The 21,812-nt window shown below is 35.4% G+C and overlaps 1 long non-coding RNA gene across 2 annotated transcripts in view; it reads right to left on the bottom strand.

The window, feature by feature from the left end:
* Positions 1-21,812, bottom strand: part of LOC139074314 (uncharacterized) — a 96,089-nt gene that overhangs the window by 55,323 nt on the left and 18,954 nt on the right. For both annotated transcript variants that reach the window (XR_011523817.1, XR_011523818.1), the window contains exon 2: positions 15,769-15,941. This is a non-coding gene — a long non-coding RNA (uncharacterized lncRNA). The remainder of the gene's footprint in view (positions 1-15,768; positions 15,942-21,812) is intronic.

Below are 21,812 nucleotides of genomic sequence, written 5' to 3' on the forward strand. Positions count from 1 at the left end.
TACTTGGATCCCACCCTTGGAGATTCAGATTCAGCTGGGCTTGTGGGCAGCCTTTCAATCATGACTTTAAAAACTATACAGGTGGGGCCAGTCTGGTGGCGTAGTGGTTAAGTTTGCATGCTCCATTTGGGCAGCCTGGGGTTCACTAGTTCAGATCCCGGGCACACACCTATGCACCTCTTATCAAGCCAGGCTATGGCAGGTGTCCCACATACAAAATAGGAGGAGATGGGCACAGATGGTAGCTCAGGAATGATCTTCCATATAAAAAAAAAAAAAACTACACAGGTAATTTTTATGGGAAGCAGAAGCTAAGCATCGCTTCACTACACAGTTAAATTTCTTCATAGTTTCCTCTTTGTTGAGTTATTTTGTCTTTTTTTCCAACAGACTTAATATATGTAGCCTTAAGGCTGTAGTAGCTTAAAGATTAGGGCCTTGAAATAGGCAAACAGATGCTGCATCAAAGCTCACGCTCTTTGGAGTAGAGCCTGGAAGAGTCATCCTTACTTCCTCTATCTTCAACTGAGATTCGGAACTTGCACACTCTGCACAGTAGAGACTGCCTAACTGATGTGGCAGATGCAACATTTCCAGCCAATCTTCAGGATCAGGCCTCTGATTTACTGTGTGTCTCCACAAACTGAAATCAGAAAATTTTAGATGAAAAAAGGGAAATTTCTTTATCCAGTGCCTGATTTTCAGCTATGGAGTCCACCTTCTACAAACATGAGGTGAGTCACGAGTAATTTGTGCCATGAAAAATAGATGAAGATGAGTTCTTATTAAACATGAGAGAATAAACACATATTTCCACCCCAGTTTCCTCTTATATTCTCATGGAAATGAGTGTAAAGTGATTTTTTTAAAAAGAAATACCATATAAGGACAATTAAAGTGGAAAAGAAAAAATATGGAAATGCAAAACAGATGGATAGTGGTAACAAATTTAGAAGACCAGAGAAAGCTGAAACTTAAGATAGCCAGAGAGGAAGACAGAGAACCACCTGCTTTGCATTGCATTATCCTAGAAATGTGCAGGAATTTGCTGGACTACAGCCCCTGTAAGTAGGATTAGAGGGAGCTAAAAATAGGAGGATAGTTTGAAAATCTGTTTAAGAAGCTGTTGGACACTTTGATCTTCAACCAACTAACTCAGACTGGCAATGACTCTTTTCCTGCACTAAAAAAAGATTGAAGATATATCATCTGGAAAGAGTCAACAATAAATACTTTGAACTGTAGGAACACAAGGCACTGAAGAGGGCAATTTCATCAAAAAGAAGGCAGAGTTGGGGGATTAAGTGCATGCCTAGATAAGAAACTAGGTATGTCCTATTTTGGAGTATATTCTCTTGAGTTGGAATCCCAGCTTTGCATCTAACAAGATCTACAACCTTAGGTAAGTTCGTTTTCTTCTTTGTGCCTCAATTTCTTCATCTGAAAATGAGTATCATCATGGTTATTCAACTGATGTAAAGATTAAATGGGTGAATATATGAAAAGCACATATGACAGTGCTTGGCAAAAATAAGCACTATATATATGTTAACAACTCTTATTATCACCTGCTCAGGGCCCAAGACAAAGATAGAGAAACTTATAATTTACAGCCAGAAGATAAAAGATTCTTCCCAGAAATAAAAAATGTCTATGTGTGTATACATATATAGAGACATTCACATAAACATATACATTCACAAGCATATACATACAGTTCCTGACAGTTTGGGTTCCCAAATGAAATTTCCGATCACATCATCTAGAGTGAAACCCACCAGGGAACTTAGCTCATCAACTCATGGAGCTGCCCAGGAACTTTTTAGACTTTCCCTTCTTAATTATAGGCAGTAGCCAAATATCAACAGATATTTGAGGAAATTTTCTATCCGGACATACAGAAAAATAAATAAATTTCTAAAAGGACTTTGGAATAAGTGGCAACAAGACAGCGAGAGTAAAAGTACAAAAAAGAAGCTATAGTTAATTTCTGCAGAGAGGAAAAAGAACACATTGCACATTTGAAAGAACAGCATGCTATGAAAAGGAGTATTTAGAGAACAAAATGAGCCCTTGAAATTTAAAAATATAGAAGAAACTAAAACTCAATACAAAGGTCGGGAAGTAAAGTTGTGGAAATCTCTCAACAGATATAATAAAAGAAAAATAGGCTTAAAATAGAAGATAAAATAAAATTAGATGATCAGTACAAAAGGACCAATATCTGAATAATAGGGGTGCCTAAAAGAAAAGCAGAAAAAAAAAGAAAAAATGATGTGTGGAAACTACCAAAGAATTAATTCAAGAAAGTTATCTAGATTGAATGAATTGCATTGGTTTTCATAAGCAAAATGCTTACCACACTTCCTGCACAATGAATGAAAATAATCTACTCTAAGGGGTATCCTCATGATTTTCAGAGCAATGAAGGGACTGAAAAGACACTAAAAATTCCCAGCGAGAAAAATTAATCTAATCGTATAACCAGTTATCATAATACTATTTTGAAAAATACATCCTTTCCCCACTGATCTGAGTGCCAAATCTGCTTTAAAACTAGTTTCCATATGTGCATAAGTCTATTTCTGAGCTCTCTATCTGAAACATTATAATAAGACTTGTTATATCATAAAAAGTCCCCTGATTTATTTTTCTTGTAGAGAATTTTTGCTATTCTCAGCTTTCCACTCTTCCATGAGAAGTTTGAATTAACTTGCCACGTTCCATGAATAACTCTGTTACTAACTATATTAGAATCTGTTTAATAAATAGATTAACTTCAGGATAATTGACATATTTAAATATTACAAGTTCCCATCCATGAACATAATACAGTTATCCCTCCGTATCTATAGGGGATTGGTTTTAGGACCCCTGTCAATACCAAAATCCATGGATGCTCAAGTCCCTTATATAAAATAGTGTAGTAATTGCATATATCCTATGCACATCCTCCTGTACACTTTAAATCATCTCTAGATTACTTATAATACCTAACCCAATGTAAATGCTATGTAAATAGCTGTTATACTGTGTTGTTACTTGTAATACTTACATAAGATTACTTATAATACCTAACCCAATGTAAATGCTATGTAAATAGCTGTTATACTGTGTTGTTTAGGTTTAGGAATTTTTTTTTCAAAATGTTCAACCCAGGTTGTTTGAATCTATGCATGCAAAACCCACAGATATGTAGGGCTGACTGTATATCTACTTATTTAGTTTTAAATGTCTTTTAATAAAAGGTTATCATTTGTACATAAAAGTCTTAATGCCTTTGTTACATTTATTCCTAATATGTTATGTTTTTGTTACTAATGTAGATTTTAAAAATTTCTCTTTTGACACAAAAATCTTATGAAAAATTTGCAAGAACTGTTCAAGGAACTATTTTTTTCCTGAATCTATTGATATTAGGCTGCCAACATGATGCCCCCAATACCCAAATACATTATGATGTATTTTCTACAAAAAAGGGCATTCTCCTATGTAACCACAATATCACCAAACCATCAAATTCAGGAAAATCACATTGCTGTATTGCCACTAAAAGTTCAGGTAGTTTAAATGAAAATGTAGTAGCTCTACTATAGGTCATCATAATAGTGGCATTGAAGTGGCTATGCATTTTTCTAAATGGATTGAAATAATGTGGTCTTTTAAGATATAATGTAGTAGCATATGTTCCTTTTCTCTGTGAGATTTATAAAGAGGGTCAGGATAATTCTTTCTGAGGCCAGTGATGGCTACATGGCCTGTCTTGGAGGAGAGTGGTCACATTTCACCAAGGTTATTTCTCACCTGCCACTTGACTTCACCTAGATTTCTATCTATATTCTTCTTTCATGTGCCTTCAAGTGCCTTTGTGTAAATTATCCTCACATTATGTAGAATGTATAAAAACAGAACCACAATGTGGGAACTATCTGTTAAATATCACCATGAATTCCAGAGCACATATGACTATGACTTTGGCCAAGAATAATTATGCTTTGACCCTGATTTGTGCTGGCTTATGCAATAACCCTGTCTCAGCAGTAACAGCAAAACAAATGGATACTAATGAAAGTAGACGTAGTAGATTGGATAATTGTTCTCACTCACTTCTGGCATCCACATGCTTTAAATGTGACTTTGCAATTCTTTCTCCAGAGTAAGTGGAATATATTTCCATGCTTTGTTGATGTTGGAGTTGTCCATGGAGTTTGCTTTAACAATGGGATGTCGGTAGCTCTGATCCAGCAGAGGTTTGGAGGTATAACGGATCATTTACATTGGTCTGTTGTGCTCCTATGACTCACTATGAGAAGAGCATGCCCCAGATAGCTGCCAGTCTAAGTGTGGGGAGGACCTGAAACCAAATCACAGTCTGACACCATGGCCAACTACTCCTAACTTAGATCACTAGAACCACAACATGTCTGCAGACCTGTGGAAAAGAAGAATCGCTGTAACTTAAATTACTTAAATTTAGTCTTTTCTAATGACCAGTTCACTTATACTATCAGAGGAATAAACTCACGTGCCATAGGTTATCAGAAGGAAAATTTTACCCATAATCCAGATCCTCCTGGGACTTGCAGTTAACAGGCAAGAAGCAAGTTCATTTGTCACAAAATTTAAATATCAATATACGTGGTGTTCATTCAGTGTGTGAATAGTTATTTGATATACAAAATCTTTATTTTGCTCATAACTTTTTCTTTAGTTAATATTCTATAGCATGCAAATTTACAAGTCTAATAGACATTCTCCAGATTACTCACCTGTATGCACACTTTCAATAAACAATACATGCCATCATTTTAATTATATTTTTGACTCTATTTATTTTAATTATATTGATGTAATTATATTCCTGTTGAATTTAATAATAAAAATATATGAGCTTCTCTTATGAATGTCTGTGCTTTTTATTTTACTTTTTTAGTAATTCATTCTTAGCATATTTTGCAAAATGTCGCAATGAACTAGGAAATCTTTTAAAAATGATTTTTCCATGGAGGTATTTGAGAAGCACTGCCTTGTAGAACTAAACATCTATGTAAATATAGCCAAAAGAAGTTTCATGATACAAATAGTGTAGCAAAAGGAAAGGGACATATGAAATAAACAAAGGTGCTGATGTCAGATCCTGATGGTACAGCACTTATTGAAGGAGCAACGTACGTTACTGCGGATAGCACTTTGTGCTAAAGAAGCAAGCCCATTGTTAACTGGGACAAATGACAGGCACCTATAAAGAGGCCTTATGAGACTTAAGAGGATGATATTATCATCCCACACAGAATCTACAAGAGGAAGGGGAAACAAAGATTGCATCTTAGTTGATAATGTCACAGCTCTTAGCTATAAACAATAGAATGCACGTCAGCTCCCTTAAGCAGCAAAGACATTTGTAGAGGGTATTAGGGTTCACAGAAGGCCTGTGAGATCAAACGAGATATTTAAGTTACTATTATTAAAGTTTCTAAACAAAACTTGCTACGAGAACAACATTGATACTTTTGCTCCTCATCTATGTTGTCAGAGAACTGATAATAGGAGACCAGCCATGCTTGTCCCTGAAGAAGTGAATGCACCAGACTACAATAATGTATAAACTCACAGGAAATAGCTGAACTGATTCTTTCCTCTTACCCTGCTAAAGGAGAAGGCTTCCAGAAGAAAAGACTTAAAATAGCATTAAATAGGAAACGAAGAAATGCTAGAAGTTAGGGATTTTTTTCATTCTAGGAATCTACTATATTAGCTCTCTATTGTTGCAATAATGCTGTGTGCAGGTACTCCAAAATATCTGTGGCCAACAAGATGTTTGTGGTTCTAAGACACTAGTCTGTGAACTGGCTGGCTGTAGCTCTGCTGGGCTCAGCCGGGCTCATCCGGACTTAGCTCTAGGGTCTAGGTCATATTTAGGTCCACTCCAAATGTCTCCACATTCTCCTTGGACCAGCAGCTACTGGGCCATATTTTTCTTGTGACAGATCAGAAGAGCCAATGTAAGCTAGTCAAATTCTATAAGCAAATTTCAAGCTCCCACTTACACCATATCCACTGACATCTCTGGTTAAAGCAGGTAATTGGGGCCAGGCCAACATGAATGGATTAGGGAAATATGCTCCACTCACTCAAGAGGAAAGTACTATGAAGTCACAAATAAAGGAAGTGGATACAGAGAGTGAGTGAAAAATGACAATGTTTATCAATATCATGATACTTCAATGTATTGGGAAACATTTACTTCCCTATAAGAACTGACACACAGGGTATGTAATCATCTTCAAATTAGGGCAAAAGTACAGTAGTTCTTGGGTAAAACAAAGATCTGATGGCAGGACTTCACTTCATATCTTCTATCTTGTGGAATTCATGGTGGTACTATATGGAAGTTCCTACATTAAGGTTTTACTCTTGTATGTATCATGTGATGTGGGAATATTGTGTACAAAGCCACTGGAAGGCCTAGGAAGGCAGGATGTAGATAGAATTTAAGAGGCAGTCACTGATGCATCTGAATAGTGGGAAAGAAGTTCATGGAAATCTTCCCACTCTCCTCCAAGACAATCCACATACCCTTACAGTACTACTCACAGACAATAGCATATATCTTACAGTTTTTAATGTCTGTTTTAATAACATTCATAGTAGAGAAGCCAGGTCAAAAAATATATATTGAGAGGAATAGAAGTAGGTCTTTTAAAGCAATCTCAGGGTATTCATTTTATTTCATCCAAAATAAGTTGAATGCTATATTTTCTAAAATTTAACTTCAGTCACTTGTAAGTAGCCAATTCCAACAATTTATGCTATAGAGCTATAGCTAAATTTAAATTACATTTTCATGAAATAAATGAATACCAAATCTATGAATTTTCTACGTTTGAATCTTCTTTTGGTGGAACATAAAGTTCAAATTATTCTATCAAATGTAGAAAATGCTCAGTGACTGCTTTTCTAGAGATATGATATAAACATCACTTACTTCATTGATTATTGTCTTTAAATTGTGGAGCATGCTATAATGATTTGTAGACACTCTGTTCTTTTAAACTTTAACTTTTGTTTTTTCCTGATGTCATCTGCCATTGGAAAAAAAAATGACAACTTTCCTGTTTCTTTTGATGATTATGAAGTTTTATTTACTTATTTATTTTAAATGGCTAAAATTTATTTTCTCTATTGTGGTAACATTGGTTTATAACATTATATATATTTGGCGTGTATAGCATTATATTTCAATTCCTGTGACAAAACTTTCCTATAGGGAAGTTCTAAGATCATTAAAAACAAAAACAAAAAAGTCAGAAAAATAGGCATGTCTGCTATTGATTCCTATTAAAAGTTGAGTCCAAACCATTTTCTGCTCTTGCAGAAACACTAAGAGTTTGTTGCATAGTTCACACATGATTGGCAGAAAATTTCCCCTCAATAACCATCATACTTAAGGATGTAATTCTTAATAATCAATATTCATATTATCACATATTAAAGAGAATAAACTCTAATTTAACACTATAGTCTTTACATAATTCACAAATTTTACTATATTACCAAGCACAGTCGTTATATTAATTAACTAATATTTTTTTTCATCATAAAACTTTCTCCGTGAAGAAAGCAGTTAGTTGATTTACATTCTGGAGGAAGATCCTTAATATGGGTATTTACTCAGAATATTTTCCTATCACTGAAACTGCAACATCAGAACACATCTCTATACAAAACTTATTTGTTGGCGACAGGTATTTGCTCACTCCAGATTCACCACCAACATTTATAAGAAAACATTCTAAGAAGACTTTGTTGCTATTCCTACACCACATCAGGCATCCTGATGCAGAAGTCGCAAGCAAAAGTACTTTAAAAAGATTGACATTTCTCTTGTTTTGCCCTATTGGACATTTAAAAAAGTCAAAACATTAATAAAGTAGTTGGAGTTAATGTCAAACAAACTCTTTGTCCATCTACATGCAGTTGCAAAATTCCTGGAGAGCATTTTCATAAAATAATTTGCAGAAATGTTCCTGTGTCATAGTAGTATAAGAAATTGATGATGGTAGATTGAATGAAACTACTAAGTGATGGGCAAAGAAGCTGATGTTACCAATATCCTTTGCAGGTTTACTTGTGTTTTATTTATTTTTAACACTGGCTAACACAATGTGTTTTTTTGAACCTGAGCTGCAATTACCTTTAAGTAATTTCAGTTAACGTCTACAATCCAAGGTCTCCGGCAATAGAGAAAGTGGAGAGCTCATATAACCTATATTAATGGTTCCAAACTCAAGAAGAACTCCGTATGCTTTCTGAAAAAGAATGTCAATACACCTTAATTAGCAAGTCTTCAGAAACTGGGAATTTTAAGTTGCAGAATTAAAAGCTCAGTGAGAAGTATTTACAGCACCATGTACATCTGTGTGAGCAAGCAGTCAAGGACCAGCTCTCACTTCCTGAATGGCTACAGAATAAATATGATAAATACGTGCTTTAAGATGCCGGGAAAAATAAGTCCACTTACCTCATCCTGCTTTTTTCTACAACAGGACTTGTGGAAAAGTCAACAATTAAAGCAAGAAAGATTCCAGAACTCAAAGCTCACTATACAAATTGTTGACAAAATATCATGTTGTACAAATGGGTTGTGAAGGATTGGAATTGGCCACCTCAAAATGTGTCTCTTTGGCTTGATTACTTTTAAGGACAAAAGAGTCGGGAAGAAACTTTGACCTTCCCCCTAACTGCCTAAAAGAATTTAAGATAAAAGCCTGTCCTCAGGATGGCCTTCCCCATAGATAACTCTGGGTATTGGCAGACTGGAAGGATCCTCGCTAAGCCCATTTTAATCAAAGTTCTGTCTCTCGGGTCACATTGTCTATAGATGGCCCGGGGAACACGTGTTTATCAAACATTTGCTTTTCCATCTCCATGTAAACTGCCTTCCTCCCTTTTGAAGTCCCAAGCCATTATACCCAACATCCTTCTTTATCTTTAACTTAGATGGTATTTAAGATGGTGGCTTCAGTCATTTTGGCGAGTTATTCAGTTTTCCTGCATTTCTTCCATGCATACATATTATGAAACTTGGTTTGATTTTCTCCTGTTATTCTGTCTCATGTCAATTTGATTCTTAGACCAGCCAGAAGGACCTAGAGGGTAGAGGAATAGGTCTTCTTCCCCTACAGAGTCAATTCCTTATGGAATTGAATAGAAAGGAACAGAAAGATCCCAAAGCAACATTAGGTTTTCCCAATAAGAGGCTAAAGACAGGATGCCTCCAAAAAGACTTATGAAATATATATAATGAAGTAAAACTCCATAACCCAAATGTCTTTGCCATATATACATATACATACAGTAAATCTCTTACATTCATATGTTTAACATTTGAGGTTTTGCATTTTAGTAAGGGACACCAACAACCATGACATATAGTTATTTGTAATGAAAATATACTTTTGACATCTCAGAGTAGTTAAGATTAAATAAGACAATACTTTTCAAGTGTCATTTTGAATCTCATATGCTGTTCTGCTGCCCCATGCAGGCAGAATCAGGTAGCTGGGTGGTGAGTCAGGAAACCTCTTAGTATTTGCATCTCAATAAGAACTGCTCAGACTCTCTGCTCAATGTCAAGGGTCTATTGTCCTTGCACTCACAAATATGAATATTGTGAACAGACTATCTTTTCACCAGAACAACAAATATCTATACACAACTGAAGAATTGAAAACTGTCAGTATTCTCAATTAACAAACCATCACCTTGAAAAGGTCATTCTTGCAGCATTTCTCACTAGGTTTTGAGTGCCTGAGATTAAATCTTTGAAACCTGGCCACAACAAATGACTCTGATTGCAAAGCCTGTCACATCACCTGGGGTAGAAAAAAAAGCATTATTTTTTGTGTGCATGCTTCCTCATTCTCTGTTGTAGGTAACGCCTTGTCTACTTTCCAAATCTTTCAATTAGAAATTGAAGTGTACAGCATCTAAATATACCCCCAGAGTATTTATTTGCATAATATTTATTTGTCTTTTAATTTTTACAGAACTGACAGTTAGTGGATTGGAGTAAAATAACTATTCCAAATAATGCTAACCCAACAATTTCCTATCCCCATGGAGAGCACTTCTGCCAATTAATAAGAAAATTTCATCATAGGAGAAAATGATGATGCTTCCAGTGCCAAATGTAGGCCAAGTGTAGGCAAGAACCATCCCTAGGGCATGAAGAATCTGGCTAATTGCCTCGTGCATTTTGCTTTTTTGGCTTTCGTGATTGAACTGCCTTAGGGAAAGGACATGATGGGAAGAAGGGAGGAAAGAGGTCTTCTGAGAATTCCCCTACTAACTGCAGTGCCCCCAGTGGGTGTAGAGTGTGGGCAGGATCAGAAATTCTAAATCATGTTCCTCCTGAAGTTGTCCTTGAGAGAGATACACATGCAGAAGAAAATACCACTAACCAGAGTTTTGACTCAAAATTCAGAGTAATTTCATGGTGAACTTGCCAATAGTGAATGCATATTGTTCAATCGCTGGTTAACAAGATGGATATTTCTGCAGATATCTTCATGGATACTCTCCTCTCTCCTGTCACGTATTTACTCATCTTCTCTTGACATATTCCCTACATATTCTGTCAAAAATATCAGCACTAAACCCCCCTCCAGCATACATACATCCTATCCTCTTTTATCACCTTAAAGTTTCTCCTTAGCACTTGCCACTACCTTACCTGCTATCAGTCTTACTTATGTACTTTATTTCCTGTCTCCTGTCAATAGAAAGTAACCAGTTACTCCCTTTTCATGGATAGTCATGAGTGGTACAGAATTTGTCCAACAAGGATGGTTTTCCTGATTCCCGAGATGGTAAATATGTGTTTGAAGAAGAAGAGGGGTGAGGGAATGATTGATAGGGTTATTGATAGAAGGAAGGTATATAGGAGAGATACAAAGAAGAAGAGAATAGATGAATTTGAAAGCAAATTTAAAAAAAATCAATTTAAGTGTTCATCCATTCCAAACAATGAAATACTTCAAGCTTTCATATCTAACATCTTTGCCTATTTTTTTCCAAAATTCTCTGCCTCATTTCCCAGAGTGTTTTTTTTCTGTATGTGATGAGCACATCAAGATTTCTGCACATAAAATCACATACACACAATCAAAGATGCTGTTAGAATCATGTATTGAGTTGACATTATTTTTTGCCACCAAATCCATTAATTAAAAGTGCATGCTTTTTCCCCAGAATAGAGATATTCAGTCTATAATATCCCTCCGAAACTTCTTGTGAAAAATACCACATATTTTATTTCTAAAACTAGAAGTCTACAAAAACAAATGCCTGACTTATTTGGCATTCTAATTGAGTCAATGTTCCTTTTTAAGGGAGATACTGAAAATGCCAACTTAATTTTAAATTAAAAGCTGATTTTTACCAAAAGGTACCTCTATTCACAGAATCACACAATTTAATGAGTTTTCTAAGAACAAAGCAAAGAGTGACACTTTTTGTTTCACACATATACCAATTGAATCATGAGTTAAAAGTTCATTACAACAGAAATGTAATTAAAATGGGGTTTAAAATACAGTTTTCATTTTTCTCCCTAAAATAATCATTAGGAGGTTTCCATGGAAATACTTTTGTACTTTAATATCACATGTAAATAGCTATTTATTCACATATTTGTCTAGAATCAGTGCAAAGTCACCGTGATGGTTCAGGAATATTTGGAAGGAGGATAAATATACTGAAAGGCAATTGTTTTATCTTTTGATTTGGACAAGACCCAAGCATATTCCTGTATGATTACCAATTATTTCAAAGATAATCTTTCAAGAGTTAAATTCTCATTTGGAGACTATGCAATGCAAGATGTCCATTTGTTTAAGCCATTAAAATATAACAAATCACACACCTAAGTGACAGAAAACGCAAAAGTGCCAAGTTTTAATGAGTAACAAGGAATGTTATCTATGTATCTTACATGCAATAACCAGCGAGTCATTGAGTGGCCCAGCATCCACCTAACATGTCTGACTCCAGGAGCTTAGTCTAATGGCCATAGAAGACAATCAGACATAACAGCAGGCAAAAAGATAATATTCTCAGTTTTATTGTCAAAGCATCAGGTCTAACAAAGAAGTGTCTATTTCTTTACCTTTTGGTGACTACATTACACAATAAAGATTTTATCAGAAGAAGCACCAAAGACTTAAACACAATCACCATTTGAAGCGTACAGTTATGTTGGGTAAGCCACTTAAAATAAAGTCTATTTAAAGTAGTGTGGATTTAATGGAACCTACGTTGTCAAAGCATTCTAAATATCTACCTCAATTTGAACGCCCTTTGTCTGTCATGCTGGAAGTTGCCTAGATATTAAAAAATAACTCATTTCAGATTTGCAGCTTTGTGGACTAGTCTGATGCAGGATTTTTCAAATGAGCAAAAATATTCTTTCAAAACTAGAAATAAAGGTATTTTAATGTAAGAGAACTGTGAAGGCTAAATTCAACATCCAAATCCACCACGGTCCCTCACAACAGTGAGAACTCTTAACAGCTCTAACAGAAGCCGTTCTTTAGTCTTGACTATTTAGATCATTGTTTAGAAAAGGGATTTATTTCTCTGTTTTTGATATTTGTGAAGTTCATGTATTTGTTTCATTTCACAACACTTTCTTTGGCTTCTTGCAATTTTTGAGGGCAAGAAAAATGTTGGTTATTAGATGTTTATAATTCTCTACCATGGTAAAACTCACATGCATGCGCGCGCACACACATACACGCAGATTTGAGTTTATAAATTCTGCTGAATAAGTCATGGATGGAGCTTCATATGGAGAAATTAAATTGAAATACCAAAGTAAGTAAAATAATATTTTAAAAAACACGGGAAGGAAGAAATCCATTATTTATCTGGTAATATAAGGTCACTTTGTCTTGGGCATTTCAAACTGTCCTCTCCACCCCTCGACCTTCTTTGTCACACATACACCCCCACACACATACACTCTAACCAAAGTAAAGTGATTTGGTTGGTCATTCAGCAGAATGTTCGAAAATGTACGTAATAATAAAAATAAATTATTTTATATGCCTGAAGTTAATTTAAACCAGAATATACAAAAATCTCCCAAACATACAGTGAGAATATTTGTTGTACTGATTGACATGTTTGTACAACACTTTTTGAAAAGTGTAAGAAAACAAAAATATTTAAGATAGTTTATTAACTTCATTATAATAATACATAAAATTACATATTAAAAAAGTAGTATAGCAATTTAGAAACATTGCTATTTTTACACTGATATTTCAAAAAACTTTTATTAAAACTCTTCTTGTCCTTCTTCAGTGTTAGTGTATGGATCCTTACTGGGTCCACTTTTTGAATCATCTAGGTGTTTTAGAACAATTTTCACTTTCATCAAAGTTGTGTAAAATTATGCATGATGCATGTTTCCATTACTGAAACTTTCATACCAAGCCACAGGGCCCCATTCATATCACCTTAGAATATGCTTATCTTTTACTTATCATATAAAGTTATACTCATGAGGTCTATAATGTAACTGCTTACTCTATTGCTATTTGTAAGGAGATTTTTAAGTCTTTCTTTTACTTCTTTTTTGCAGGGAAAGATTTGCCCTGAGCTAACATCTATTGCCAATCTTCCTCTTTTTTTTTTTTTTTTTTGCCTCCCCAAAGCCCCAGTACATAGTTGTATATCCTAATTGTAGGTTGTTCTAGTTCTTGTATGTGTGCCGCTGCCACAGCCTGGTAACTGACAGATGGGTGGTGTGGTTCCACGCCCTGGACCAGAACCTGGGCCGCTGAAGCAGGGAGTGCCAAACTTTAACCACTAGGCCATCAGGGCTGGCTCTATAAGGAGATTTTTAAAAGGTTTATTTACAGTTAATATCTATCCTTGTAATTGTGAAATCAATTCTCAGGAATAATTAGGAAATCTGACAAATTTATTTCCCTCCGTTTTTTTCCTGGTTACTTTTTATCAAGTGGCTTCTATAAGCATCCTAAACAAGCATTGATTGAGGTCGTTTCCCATTAATACCTGTTCCCCTTTGTTATTCAAAATAAAGCAACTCAGAGATCATTGGATAATATCAGAAACTCATAGAAGTCCCTGCGAAGGTGACTTCTTGTCTTCTGCAAGGGGAGAGGGGAAGACTTGGGGGCAGGAAATGCTGTAATTTGGCATTTATGCTACTATTTTGAACTCATAGAATTTTCTTGACACCAGATACTCTCTCTCCACCTCAAGGTTCACAAGTCTGGTGCAATAAAAAGAAAGTTGGCCCATAGAGAGGGCATTCTAGGAAAAAGCCATTCAAAAAGGAGCCAGATTTCTGGGACCATAATGCATTGTCTCCTTCCTCTCCTCTGACCTCCCACATACCATGGGAAGCACACACTGTTTGTTCTTTTTCAGGAAGCTTTGGGGAGTCAGCAAGCAAGTGTAACTCCATCTCACTACCTAGCTGAATGTAGTCCACAGAATCAAAAATTATGGGGAAAATTCCTTAGGGGCATGGCAGTTTCATAAAAGGTTAGGAGCTGACAACCATGTATCTTAAGATAATTAGTGACACCCTGGCCTGCAGCAAAATCTAGGTTGGTAATCAATACTTGAAAAGTAAGGATATTTAGATGCTGAGTCAAGTAGACTTTCTTAGCTTGGAAAAAGATACCAGATAGACAAAAAAGGCAGATGTACTGCTACAAACTCCCTTTTACCTTGTTACTTCTTTCTGTCTAATCATCATTGTTCACTCATTCTACAGAAATTTATTATCTATCAAGTACTGTGGTAAATTCAACAGAAATAGAGACAGAGTAGTCCCTGATGGAAGCAGCTGGCAGCTACCATGGACTTTTTCATAATAATAGTAGTTACAAAATTAATAGTATTTATTGAATACTTACTATGTGTTTTACATGCTGCTAATCACTTTACAAGGAGCAAATTTATCCAATTCGCTTAACAAGTTCATCAGTAAGTATTGTTATCATTTTGTACAAAGAATGAGACTAAATCTTGGAGAGGTTTAAACATTTTGGCCAAAACTATACAACCAGCAAGCAGTGGGAATAAGATTTACATCCATGTGTACCTGGTTCTAGAACCTACACTCTTAGTATTAAATTCTGGTAGGTGATTTGTTTTTAAAGGAACTATTCTGGGTCAGGTTAATGCTTCTGGGTTCTTTTAACAATTTAGAAAACCTCAAACAGAGGCAGAATTTCAGCTCTTATCTGTTCTGATATGCCTCTGCCATCGTTAAGAAGCAGTGGCTGAGTTTCTTTTTCATTGTTTTTAGGAATCAGTAAAACAATCCGAATTTTGCACATAGCTAAAAGAAAATCTCGCTCAACTTATCCTTGGCTTTCTAATACCCAAACCAATGAAGATCAGCTTGGAACATCAGCAATAAGAAGATAAAACTAAGCTCAACTAGTTTGAGTCAACGGTATGAATGCTTACTGATTTTAAGTGCTTGTCTTGATATTAAATGGCAGTGTTAATTAATGATCAAAATAACAAGCATGGATTTTTGCAGTATTTCCTATCTACTGCTAAAACCTGCCTCCATATTTCTCACCTTTATGTCTTTGGACGTGATGGAAACAAATGAAACTAGGCATGAAGATACGTGAGGGGTGAATATTGGTATGTATAACTGACAATCCAATGGGATACGATAAAGAAAATGAACAAGGCAAAAGAAAAACTTACCCAGTATTTCTCATTTGAAAAGGCTCCAGAAAATACAACTCTCAGAGGAAAGTAATTGCAGACAAATATCTGTGTTTACCAAAATGTGAAATGCCTGGGAAGGGCAGAAATCACTGTTTCTGTTCCTCTCATTTTGTATCCTTATTGATCAGAGTGCTGTAATTTTCATGGCGCTGAGGGGAAAAGACAAGCAAGTAAGAGTGTAATTATTCAGAATGGAGGTTTGGGAGCAATTTTTGTAATCAATAACCTAACCCTAGAACGTAAGAGAGTAATATTTAAAACTGTGTTCACAGGAGATTCAGTTGTATTGATCTGATTCTGTTGGAGCACTTTTCCTGAAATAGCATTCTCACTGAATCCTATCTGAATAATTATATTTAAAAATTTCCTTTGCATTGGTTAGGAGGAAAATGCCCCTTAAAAGTTGAGTACCTTCCTTCACTTTTTAAAAAAAATCAGCTTCATGTACTATGTAGGAAGATATTAGGATTTTTTAAAATCTTGCCTTCAGTGCTCAGGAAAGAGGAGATGATCAAAAGTAGGTGGCTCTTGACAATTTTTAAGTAGGCATACCTCTTAAATTAAAAATCCAGTCTTCCCACATTTGCCTTTTGACTTCTAGATGTTGTCAATACAGAAGGGACAAATAGAAAAAATAATGATTTTCCTTCTCTTTAGGGCACCCTATTTATGATGTCTCAGGCATAGGGAAAAGAAATAAGTTGTTCTTTTCTACTTGGCCTTTTTGAGTGGGATTATTAATTTTCTCTTATAAAAGTATTAATATATTTTAATTAATTTAATTAATACATTAAAAGATGTATGCAGACTACTAAAACAGCATGGTACTGGTACAAACACAGGTGCACAGATCAATGTAACAGAATTGAAAGCCCAGAAGTAAAACCATGCATCTATAGACAGCTAATCTTTGACAAAGGAGCTCAGGGTGTAGAATGGAGAAAAGAAACTCTCTTTAACAAATGGTGCTGGGAAAACTGGACAGCCACATGTAAAAGAATGAAAATTGACCATTCTTTTTCACTACTCACAAAAATAAACTCAAAGTGGATCAAAGACCTAAAGATTAGACCTGAAACCATAAGGCTTCTAGAAGAAAATATAGGCGATACACTCTTTGACATCAGTATCAAAAGGATCTCTTTGGACACCATGTCTTCTCAGACAAGGGAAACAATAGAAAGAATAAACAAATGGGACTTCATCAGACTAAACAGCTTCTTCAAGGCAAGGGAAAACAGGATTGAAACAAAAAAACAATCCACTAATTGGGAAAAAATATTTACAAGTTATATATCTGACAAAGGGTTCATCTCCATAATATACAAAGAACTCACACAGCTCAACAACAAAAAATCAAATGACCCCATCAAAAAATGGGCAGGGGACATGAACAGACATTTCTCCAAAGAAGATATATGGATGGCCAATAGACACATGAGAAGATGTTCATCATCGCTGATCATCAGGGAAATGCAAATCAAAACTACAATAAGATATCACCTTACACCTGTTAGAATGGCAAAAGCAACCAAAACAAAAAGTGACAAATATTGGAGAGGTTGTGGAGAAAAAGGAACCCTCACATACTGTTGGTGAGAATGCAAACTGGTGCAGCCACTATGGAAAACAGTATGGAGATTTCTCAAAAAAAGTAAAAATAGAAATACCATATGACCCAGTGATCCCACTACTGGATATCTATCCAAAGAACTTGAAATCAGCAATTCCAAAAGTCCCATGCACCCCTATGTTCATTGCAGCATTATTTACAATAGCCAAGACATGGAAACAACCTAAGTACCCATCAACTGATGATTGCATAAAGAAGATATGGTGTATATATATACAATGGAATACTACTCAGCCATAATAAAGGATAAAATAGTCCCATTCACAACAACAGGGATGGACCTTGAGGGTATTATGTTAAGTGAAATAAGCCAGACAGAGAAAGACAAACTCTGTATGACTCCACTCATAGGTGGAAGTGAAACATGTAGACAAAGAGAACTGGTTGGTGGTTACCAGGGGAAAGGGGGGAGAGAGGGTAGTCACAAAGGGTGAAGTGGTGTACCTACAACATGACTGACAATCACGTACAACTGAAATTTCACAAGGTTGTAAACTATCATAATCTTAATAAAAAGTAAAAAAAAAAAAAAAAGATGTATGCAGAGAAAAATGTGATAATGAAAAAAATAAATAAAAGACTTTTCTTTTAATCATACGGTTGCTAAACTCCCAAATGACAATAGTTACTACGAATAGCATATTCTCTTTATATAGAGATTCTCCCCACCAAGTGCATGGATTTTATTTTGTTTAGTTTTCTTTCTTTATATACATTTTACGTAATTTTATTTTCTCTTCTACAAATATTCAGAATTGTAGAGGGATCATTCTGATCTCCAATCACTTTGTTTTAACTAGAGGAATCAGATGATGTTTTTCTTCCTCAGACACCCAGAAAGTCCCAAGCAGGTGAAAACAAATAAGGATGGAAGAGCAGAAATTAAGATGGGTGAGCACTTATGAAAAGGCCATTTGTGGCTCCCCTCATTTCCTTTTTCCACAACCTTTTATGATTTCTCTCCCATGTGAAGAATGTGTGAGCATTTCTTTTACCATAAAAAAATCTCTGGGTCTTCAAGAATTTCTGTGCTGTTTCTTCTTCAGTATAAATTCCTTAAAATGAGTTGTGGAACTGATAGTAAAATATGACAGCCATTCTCTCAGGGGACAGTAAAATATTATTCCAGGGAAAGAAAAATGAATTTTGATTTTGAAATTTAGTGAAAGGATACCAGGGCTTAAGAGTCCAAAGATATGAGTTTAAAGTGTGAGCTCCAACACTTATGAACGATGTGATCTTGAGAAATTGATATAATATCTTTTATCTGAAAAATTGAAAATTAAAGTAATTAATTCAAAGGATGTCCTGAGGATTAAATGAAATAACACCAAAAGGCACTGCAGACTATCCTGTAAATGTACATCATTGCCATTCTCATCCCTCTGCTAAGATTAGTGACAACAGGTCAATCCAGATATTTTCTACTCTTACATTTGTAAGCCTATGTGCGTGCGCATCAACTAACTTAACAAGATTACCTATTCCATTGTTAAATAATATCTAGGAATATTTCAGAGAAAACATCTTCCATTGGAAATAATAATATTGTGTGCTTTCACACAAATTTTAATGTTTGGAAGTCTATAATTCCTAATATTTTCTTGCAGTATGTGTCAATGACCAAATTACCACAGAAACAGAATTCTTAAAAAAAATGTTGGAAGTATAGTGATTTGCTTTAATGCAGGTAATTTAACTTCAGGCTTTAGGTTTTGTAAGTAGGGAGAATTATAGCTGCAACCTCTGGATCTCCAAACACGCATTTTCTTTGGCCCAGTTAACAATGCAACTAAACTCTGACCCATAGATTTCCAGCTTCACCGACCCAGTTTCTCTTGCACTAAGATAGAGTGATAGAAAACAGGTCAGTAGTTTCGCCTGGGAACATATGGTCTCTGGGGAATGGACTGAGACCCCCCCAACTGAGGACAATGGACAGCCATCTGTTAGGAGTAGGTAATGAATAAGGAAGTCCATCCTCGAGGCCAGGAGCATTGATTAGATTTTTTGCTAGATGAAGCTCTATCCATTCCTGATGATCTTCTGATCTTAATTTATTTTCTCCATCATGACCTAAGTCAAGGTCTCAGGAAATGAAAAACTAACTCGGTGCTGTGATAGACGTTGCTCTAATATTGAGGCTTGTTTAATAACGAAAAACAATAGAAACAACTATTTTCACCTGAACATTAATACTGTGCTCCGAACATGTATTTAGAGGTACATCACCTATAATATTTAAGGTATCCTTATTTTTTCCTAAATGAAACTAGTCCTTCTATTTTCATTGCCTTGAAGGTGTTGAACAAATGTAGAATAATTACCTATAGCTCAGGAATTTTTCCATATCTATCACTCAGAAGGTTTTTCTTCTTTACATTGTACATTACAAGTGTTCCTTTAAGTATTTAACTATGGATCATCAATTTACTTAAATTTTAAAATGGCAAAGGGCCACATAAATTATAAAAATGAAAGTATACTGAAAATGGACAAGGACCAAATGTATGTTTTATGAAAATATATGATAATGAGAGGAATAATAAATTCTAATGTAAATATAAGTTTCTCTCAAGTAATGGCTACCACATCTATTTTGGGGGTTTAAAAATTAAAATGCTGTAATAGATCACTTTTATTAAAAAACACTACGCAAGTGTTTCACATTCAATCTTGACATTTTCTTATCTCAAGCTGCTAGAAGAGCTTGGAAAATATTAAATTATCAGTAAACATTGCTGAGTCAAAACAACCTTGTGAGGTAAGTATTATTAGTGGCTCTAATTCACAGATGAGGAAAATTAGAATAAGCAGAGACTTCTGGCTTTAACTTCTGCATGTAAGGAACTTGGAAGTCACGACTTCATCCTAACAACAAGTAAAAACTGAACAGACTGAAAAATCAACAACTTTTTTTGGACCTGTAAGAGAGGTGAGAATGCAGGAAAACCACTGACCCCAAGATTGGAGAGACAGACAGGCAAATATGGAGAGACACAGCTTACCTAAGTAGAGATTCAGGAAAGGAGATCATCCTGGGAACCGTGCCAGGGTAGGAAAACCTGAACTATAATTGATGAATTCCTGGAGGCTTAGTGTGGACAACTCCAAGAGTTAAAAACTCCAAGGGAACCCAGTCATAAGGGGTCCTCCACAATATTATGAGTTTTACTTCTAGGAACTCCACCAGGTACTCACAGTAAATATCAAACAAAAATTCCCTCATGCTTCTGGCAGGGAAAGGTGAAAAGGAACCATTCTGAAATACACCAGAGCATTCTAGTGTTCTTAATGAGGCCTTTTCTGGGGAGAAACTAGTTAACCACAGCCTAGGGGTATTTTCAAGGCCTAACTGACTTGGAGGAAGGGAAATTTCCAACTATGTTCAGCTGTAGCTTTTCACATGAGAGACAAGAAATACCCAATGCCAGCCCACTCTAGCCGTCCTGTCCCACATAAGATGAAAGAAAAAACTGAGAAACACTGTGAAGTTCACAGTCCAGAGGCATAGCCTTACTAAAAGACTGAGACTTCATCATAGGACCATAGAATGCTTCACATTCCCTCCGCCCGTATTACTAGAAGCCGATTTATAACAGTTCCATTTACCTGGTACAACATATCAAGCTATCAAGAAAAAATTACAAGGCCTACTAAAAGGCAAAAAATGCAATTTGAAGAGAGAGAGAGCAAACATCTGACCAGACAAGGCAAGGTTGTAGGAATTATTAAACCAGGAATTTAAAACAAATGACTATGATGCAAAAGGCTCTAGAGGATAAAGTAGACAGCATGTAAGAACAGATGGGCAATGCAGAGAGATGAAAATCCTAAAAGAGAACCAAAAAGACATTCTAGAAATAAGAAACACTATAACAGAAATGAAGAAATCCTTTGATGGGCTTATTTGTAGAGGACATGGCTGAGGAAAGAATCTCTGGGCTTGAGAATATCTCAATAGAAACCTCCAAAACTGAAAATTAAAGAGAATAAAGAATGAAAAACAAAACAGAACAAAATATCCAAAGACTCTGGGACAAACATAAACGATGTAACATAAGCATGATGAGAATAACAGAAGGAAAAGAGAGAAAGGAATAGAAGAAATATTGGAAATAATGACAGAGAATTTTCTAAATTACTTTCAGACACTGAACCACATATCCAGGAAGCTGAGGGAACACTAAACAGGATAAATACCAAAAAAACTACCCCTGGGTATATCAGTTTCAAACTACAGAAAATCAAAAATGAATAAAAAATAGACATTCACATTACTTGGGAAGTGGTATAGTCTTATTTGGAAATGGAGTTGGATCAGTTGTAAAAGTATATTGCAAACTCTAGGGCAACTACTAAAAATAGTTTTTAAAAAGTGTACTTG

Source organism: Equus przewalskii, chromosome 11 (genome assembly GCF_037783145.1).
Source record: "Equus przewalskii isolate Varuska chromosome 11, EquPr2, whole genome shotgun sequence".
NCBI classification, from domain to species: domain Eukaryota; kingdom Metazoa; phylum Chordata; class Mammalia; order Perissodactyla; family Equidae; genus Equus; species Equus przewalskii.